Source organism: Sebastes umbrosus, chromosome 16 (assembly GCF_015220745.1).
Source record: "Sebastes umbrosus isolate fSebUmb1 chromosome 16, fSebUmb1.pri, whole genome shotgun sequence".
Lineage (NCBI taxonomy): Eukaryota > Metazoa > Chordata > Actinopteri > Perciformes > Sebastidae > Sebastes > Sebastes umbrosus.
Genome location: NC_051284.1, coordinates 20,934,199 through 20,940,905, shown reverse-complemented (window position 1 = coordinate 20,940,905; position 6,707 = coordinate 20,934,199). Strand labels below are relative to the sequence as shown.

Sequence of the window (6,707 nt, the reverse complement as noted above, 5' to 3'; positions counted from 1 at the left end):
TGATTATGCAGGCATTTACATGCTTGTTTCAAGTTTCTTGCATGTGTGGTTTCATTTCTTCTCACAATCTGAAACAAAGATACAGTTCAGGTGGTCATAACCGCACTGTCATATGACAGTGCGGTTATGACCACGTTACATATTGTGTTTGTGTGTGAGAGAGAGCGCAGAAGGACAGGAGGGCATCAGATGAGTACAGACTGTTTCCACCTGCCAGGTGCCTGCTCTCTAATCCCCCCTCTCTGTCTGATTAAACACACACACACACACACTCACACACAAACACACGCTCAGGCGCAACAAGGTCATCTCTCTGTCAACCATACAATAGTGCTGTGTACCCATCTGGCCTACATCCTAAATACTTCCTCTTCAGAGAGCAAATAAAAAAGGAGAAGACAGTGAAACACGTGGTGCCTCAGAAACAGGTCACAAGTAAGTTAATCTAAGTTACAACAATATCGCTACTTCATACCACATAGTCCTTATTTGTCAGTCACCTGAGTGATGCAGACGTCATCTTGGGTGACTGTGTGAGAAGAGACTAGTTGTTTTGTCTTATGTCCTCTGTCTGTTTTGCTCACTCCGAGTTCACCTCAGAGAGGAAGACGTCTCACACAATACTTTCTTTGTATTATATCAAAAACATCTTTTAAGAACACAGTTGTGCGCCCATGCACTGCCAAAACCACATGAAATCCCCTCGCCCTCCTTTTACAATGATAAAACTTCTTTCTTCCTTTCTTTCTTTCTTTCTTTCTTTCTTTTCTTTCTTTCTTTCTTTCCTTCCTTCCTTGTTTTAACTTTGCAATATGACAAGCTCCCCCTGTGGTGACTCATATCATTCTGACAATATTTTATGCTGGGAGTAACAGCGCTTTGATATCTCGAGGATAAGAGGGCTTTGTAGAGACAGTGACACCCATCCTCCTCCTTCTCCTCCTCCGTCTCCTCCCACTCCTCTGCTTTTCCTTCCCCCCGGGGAGGTTTGGCTTCTTCTGCCCCCTCCGACGGCTTTTATGTCTGACGAGGCTCTTTGCCGTGGAGGTGAGGACAAGGTCAAACGACTTCAAACGCAACGGCGAGGAACATCACGTCGTAAATGAATACAGATTAATGTAATAATGTTTGTGCGCACTTGAACCAACGCCTGAACACTGTGGTTTTTGTCTTGCATTTGTTAGAAATCCTTGTGGATTTGATCCTGTCGACGCTGACAGTAAATGCTTCCACGCTGTAACATAATATACTGTGATGTGTTGTGATACCGTGTGGCCTTGAATATATACAGTGCATTATTTACTGTATTTAACATCACAGTAGAGAGCAGGATATATTTTACCATCCTGGATACTGTGTGTGTGGTTTGATCTACATTATGATAGTGTAGGAATTCCATGCGGTGCCATGCTGTCTGCACCGTCTCCTCTCCTCACCTGTTGTCGAGGCTGTGATTAGATACTGTCAACCCCCAGGCCACAGAGCTATATCACATACAGGTAGAGCGCAGTCAGGTTATAGCTTTCCCTTATGCTGTGGGATGGGAGAGAACTGGTGAACTCCAGAAACTGCAGACGGTGCTGAAAGTTTGTGTCACACTAATGAGCAATCTGTCAACAAGTGTGCGCTGCGGGGAACTTAGGGAAAAAAAGGAAACATTTGGAAAAAAATGTAGATTATATGGTGGATATCCTTGTCTGAGTCTCCGTCGCAACCACATACACACAACACCCTCCATGACAGAAAAATTACAAAACCTGTAACAGAAATGTCTGTAGGTGTCATGGTTTTCTGTTTCTAAAGCAGCAGAAATGTGTAAATAAACAGAGGCATACATACATATACATAAAGGGTCATTTCATTTAATTGCTGTTTTGTAATTGCTTTTCCCCATGTTGTCCATGTATCTGTTTTTTTATGTTTTCTATTTTTTCACATTCACTATGTTGTTTGGTTACGACTGCCCAGAAGTCTTTATAGATATTTAAATCAATATCCTCCTCACAAACACTAACCATACACTTCCACGCAACACACACACACACACACGCACCTGTCTTTTTTAAAAGAATATATTTACTGTATTGTTATTGTTGTTATTATATATATCTTGTCCTAATTGTTTGTTATCACTATTATGTAGTCATATTATTTCTTTATATTAATCTTGTCTCTGGGTGGAGGCTTCAGATAAGCCGAGTGGTTTTTTTGCCTCTTCCTGCACTGTATATTATTCATTTATTTTTATTTTTTTGTTATGTTGTATAATCTTAAATTGTGCAAAATAAATAAACAAATAAAACAAAATACATGTACATAAAAATAAAAGAATAGTTCAATATAATTGGACTGTGGTTATCCAGTTAGGTTATAAGGATGAAAGCTCAGAAAAAAAGCTAGCTAGTGGACATTAAATCAAGATTATTTTGTCAAACTACTATTTCCAAATGCCAAAAAATAACTTTCTCTCTCCAATAAATTGCTTTATTTATTTTTTTACTTTATTATGTTACTTCAATTTTCCCAGTAGCCTACTGTTGTATACCAGCATTTAAAATAATAATAAAAAAATACGTTAAATATAACTGCACTGTGGTTATCCAGTTAGGTTATAAGGATGAAAGCTCAGAAAAAAAAGCTAGCTAGTGGACATTAAATCAAGATTATTTTTGTCAAACTACTTTTCCAAATGCCCAAAAAATTACTTTTTCACTCCAATAAATATATATATTTTTTAACTTTATTTCATTGGTACCATGTTACTTCAATTTTCCCAGTAGCCTACTGTTGTATACTAGCATTTAAAAATAATAATAAAAAAATACTACATTAACACATTTCACATCTCATATTACAGAAAATACATAAGGCTGTTGTTGTTATCCTACTCTTGACCAGAAGGAAGTTAGCTTGACATTAGTCATCAGCTATTCTGGAATTATTGCTCTCAAAACCAAATCCAATATCAACCTAACTTCATCTTGCCAGAAAATAGTAGCTGCGTCACACTACGTCACTCTACGTGAGTTCTACGTACCGTTAGTTTAACGTTAAACTTGGACTGAGAAAACGTCGTGTTTATGCTGTTGTTTACATTTTATGTGTCAAACGTTTTTGTTCCCTTGGAAACGCCACCGTGTCCGTGTAGTGGAAACCTCAACCTGACGTCCTGACATCTTTTTTAACCAGTTATTAGCGAGATGTATGGACCCTGGAAAGCAAGGTACACGGCCTGTAAGATATTTAATATTACAGTGACTTCAGTTAGGTAAGACTTAGCTAACTGAAGCTAAGTAACCTAGTTAAGCTAAGTAACATCATAGAACTATTAATGCCAAGAAGTGAAAGTCAATTGTTTGTTGCATGGCAACATCAGCGCCCAGTTGCTAAGCTACGCTTCCGTCATTTTTGGACTGAAAGTAGTTATGGGAATTCCGTCTCCTTTTGGTGATCCAGATCTTTTGGCTCAGCTCACCAAGAAGAGCCGGCTCTTTCGGATCCCAAACGTTTTTTTGTTGTACCACTTCTGCCTTTTATAGTTCAGCCAACTTTAGCACTGTTTTGATCTATGATTAGTATGTGTGCACATATATCACTTAAATTATTCAATATAATTATACTAAACTTTATAATTTCCCGAATACCATAATTTTACATGCTGCTTCGTTTCCGACTGTCACTCATCTTGTCTGCTATTTGCGTACAGCACTCCTCTCTCTCTTTCTGTCCTCCTCTCCCTCCTCCTGCTCTGTACCTGTAGACTGTCCTCCATCCTTGTCTGTCATCACCTGATTGTTCGCATGGACGTCATTAACACAACATTCAGTCACAGTTGGTGCATGGAGTGCCCGTGGTGCGGAGAAGATCGTCCTATCATTCTGCCTTGAATTAAAAAAAAAAAAAAAAAAAAAAAACGGCTCTCGGACAGGAGCCGGCTCCCATCGTTCAGCTCATTTGCGACCGATACAACACTTATGGTACGTGTCCACAGGGGCGTTTTTTATCGCAAGGGGACGCGACGCTTCCCGGCATTGGACGCTTGGTGTGCTGTCCCTAGAAACGAGTCACTCGGCTCCTGATTGGACGAACGCTTTCCCGCCGTTGGCTGCTGCTCCCAGCTTTCAAACCGGAACCAATATGGAGGCTCATTTGGAAACTTTCTTCTCTTATTTCACGTAAATAGTTCACTGAAATGTGTTTCTGAAAACATTTGAGGCGAGAAATAATCCATGCAGTTGCTGAATATGTCTTTATTTTGGATCAACAACGTTTATTTTAAAAGATCCTCGGGAGTTTTGAGAGGTCGGACGCCCGTGATTTGCATAAAGTAGACGAGCCCTCAACTTTATGCAAATGAGGAGCGGGCGTCGTGACGCCTAGTCTCTCGAATCGCGACGCCACGCTACCAGAATGCATTGCGCGGCTGCTTACATAGACAATGAATGGGGGGCGTGGAAAACACGGAGGCTGTGGACACATACCATGAGAATCAGAAATACTTGTTAACAGCAACACCTGTGGCTGTTAAGTCAACGAAAGTCAGCGTCGGGCTCGCGCTTGTGCTCGCTCTACATAGACATGACCGAGCATCACTCAAAACAGTGAGGCGACACACGTCAGCTAAAACCACAATATCACTCTATATTTCACCTGCTTGGCAGTAATGTTAGCTGACCAGACGAAGGTCTCTCCATGACCAAAGCTACGGTCTCCCCCGTGTCCTCCGACCACGGCCGACACTGTTTTGCAAGACGGGCTTCACTAGATATAACTTTGTGGTTTTGGTGCTTCCGTGTAGTTTGTGTTGGAGTCTTGTCTGAACAGCGTAGCCACACGCGAGCGCGCATATGTATGCGAGCGCGCATGGGACACCGACCTGGATTGATTTATACGTGTAAGAAGTTACAAACAGTCCCTTTAATAATAATAATAATTATAATAGGGCTGCAAGGAACAATTATTTTCATGGTCAATTAATCTGTCGATTATTTTCTCAATTAATTGATAGTTGTTTGGTCTATAAAATGTCAGGAAATAGTGAAAAATGTTGATCAGTGTTTCCCAAAGCCCAAGATGACGTCCTCAAATGTCTTGTTTAGTCCACAACTCAAATATATTCAGTTTACTGTCATAAAGGAGTAAAGAAACTAGAAAATATTCACATTTAAGAAGCTGAAATCATCAAATTTATACCTTATTTTTACCTTAAAAAAATACTCAAAACGATTGTCAAAATAATTGCTGATTATTGGAATAGTTGACAACTAATCGCTTAATCGTTGCAGCTCTAAATAATAATAATAATAAGCCACTATTTCTTCAGTAGAAAACTCCATTCACCTCTACTGTTTTGGGGTGGAGGCTGAAATCTCAGCATTATCTCAGAACCTCAGCGAATAAATCATCTGCATGTCTACATACCACTGTGAGAAAATATGTGTTTCTTATATTTTGGGTGTTCCAACCCTTTAAATATAATTGCTTTTACCCTAAAGGTACCATAAAGCAGCTATATATCATAGACCACTACAATCTCTTATAGAAGATGGTTCCTGATTGTGCGCTGAAGGGGCCCACCTTGCAAGCAGGGAGGCTGACAAAGTAGGCTTGACCCCGGGCTAGAGGCTTGTTGTGGCGCTGCGTCTCTGGAGGGCCTGTCTGGAGGTTGGCTGTGCTCTGTCTGGGCCTCGCTGCTCTCTAATCACCCTGACACTGCACTTACAGAGCTGACAGCTATGGCGCCAGAGAGAGGGGGAGCGAGAGAGAGAGATTGTACACGTGACAAGGCCCACCTTGGCTCCCCACTTGTTCCCTCTCAAGATAATCACTTTCTATTGATTTTCTTGGAGCACACAGATCCCTGTTACCTTTCAACCTCTCTGATGCTGCTTGTCAAAAAAATACCTAAGGGCCTCAGCATACAGACCTGTTACCTATTACCTTTCCTCAACCACTTAATAATGTATGCGAATGAAAGAAGTAGAATAGTGAAGCTGCTGCAGGCCTCCATTTTTGCGCCGTGATCAATAATGAAACTTAATCACAAATTTAATCCATCCCCTTTGAAAACAATCAGGGCTATTATTGAAGTTAGGGGGGAGGGGGGTGGGTTGTGTGTGTGTGTGGTGAAACATAAACCCAAACTCAGTGTGCGAGTATGTGTGTGCAGTCGATGCTTCATTCCTTTACAGCTCGTATCAGTGAGCTGAGGCGTCACAGCCGGCGCCCTCTGCTACTTACCTAATTAGCTCTAGGAGCCCCTGCATTATTAACAGACCCCCTAAATCATTCAGAGGGGCCCCTAATGTGTGTGAGTGTGTGTGTGTATGTGAGTGTGTGTGTGTGTGTGTGTGCAAGGGAACACACAGAGGGGGTACGGAGGATCACTGCGATAATGTCCCTCCCTATTCACGACATGTCAGACGTAATTATTCACCCTGGGAAGACACGGGTCCAGAACACTGGTAATGGCACTCTTCTTATCCCCTCCTCTGTCTCCTCCTCCTCCTCCTCTTCCTACCCCCCTCTCCCTCTGCTTTTATGACTGACAAGGTGCTAGCTGGCTGAGACACACTCTATAGATAGACAAATAGCGAGGACGATTGGCATTGTTAAACAAGAATGTTCATGTAGGTCATGTGTTAATGCGGGGAGATCAGCAGGAATAGATGGATAATGTTTATTTTATTGTGTACACGGATCTCATT

The 6,707-nt window shown here is 41.4% G+C and overlaps 1 protein-coding gene across 15 annotated transcripts in view; it reads left to right on the top strand.

The window, feature by feature from the left end:
• The first annotated feature begins 2,513 nt into the window (after positions 1-2,513).
• The window catches only part of LOC119474569, a 192,824-nt gene continuing 188,630 nt past the window's right edge, over positions 2,514-6,707 (top strand). For 2 of the 15 annotated variants that reach the window (XM_037746655.1, XM_037746651.1), the window contains exon 1: positions 2,523-3,223. The gene's annotated coding sequence lies outside the window, so the exon portion shown is untranslated. Of the gene's footprint in view, positions 3,269-6,707 lie in introns of all 15 variants that reach the window. The other 13 variants (XM_037746654.1, XM_037746652.1, XM_037746656.1 and 10 more) reach the window with 12 other exon arrangements.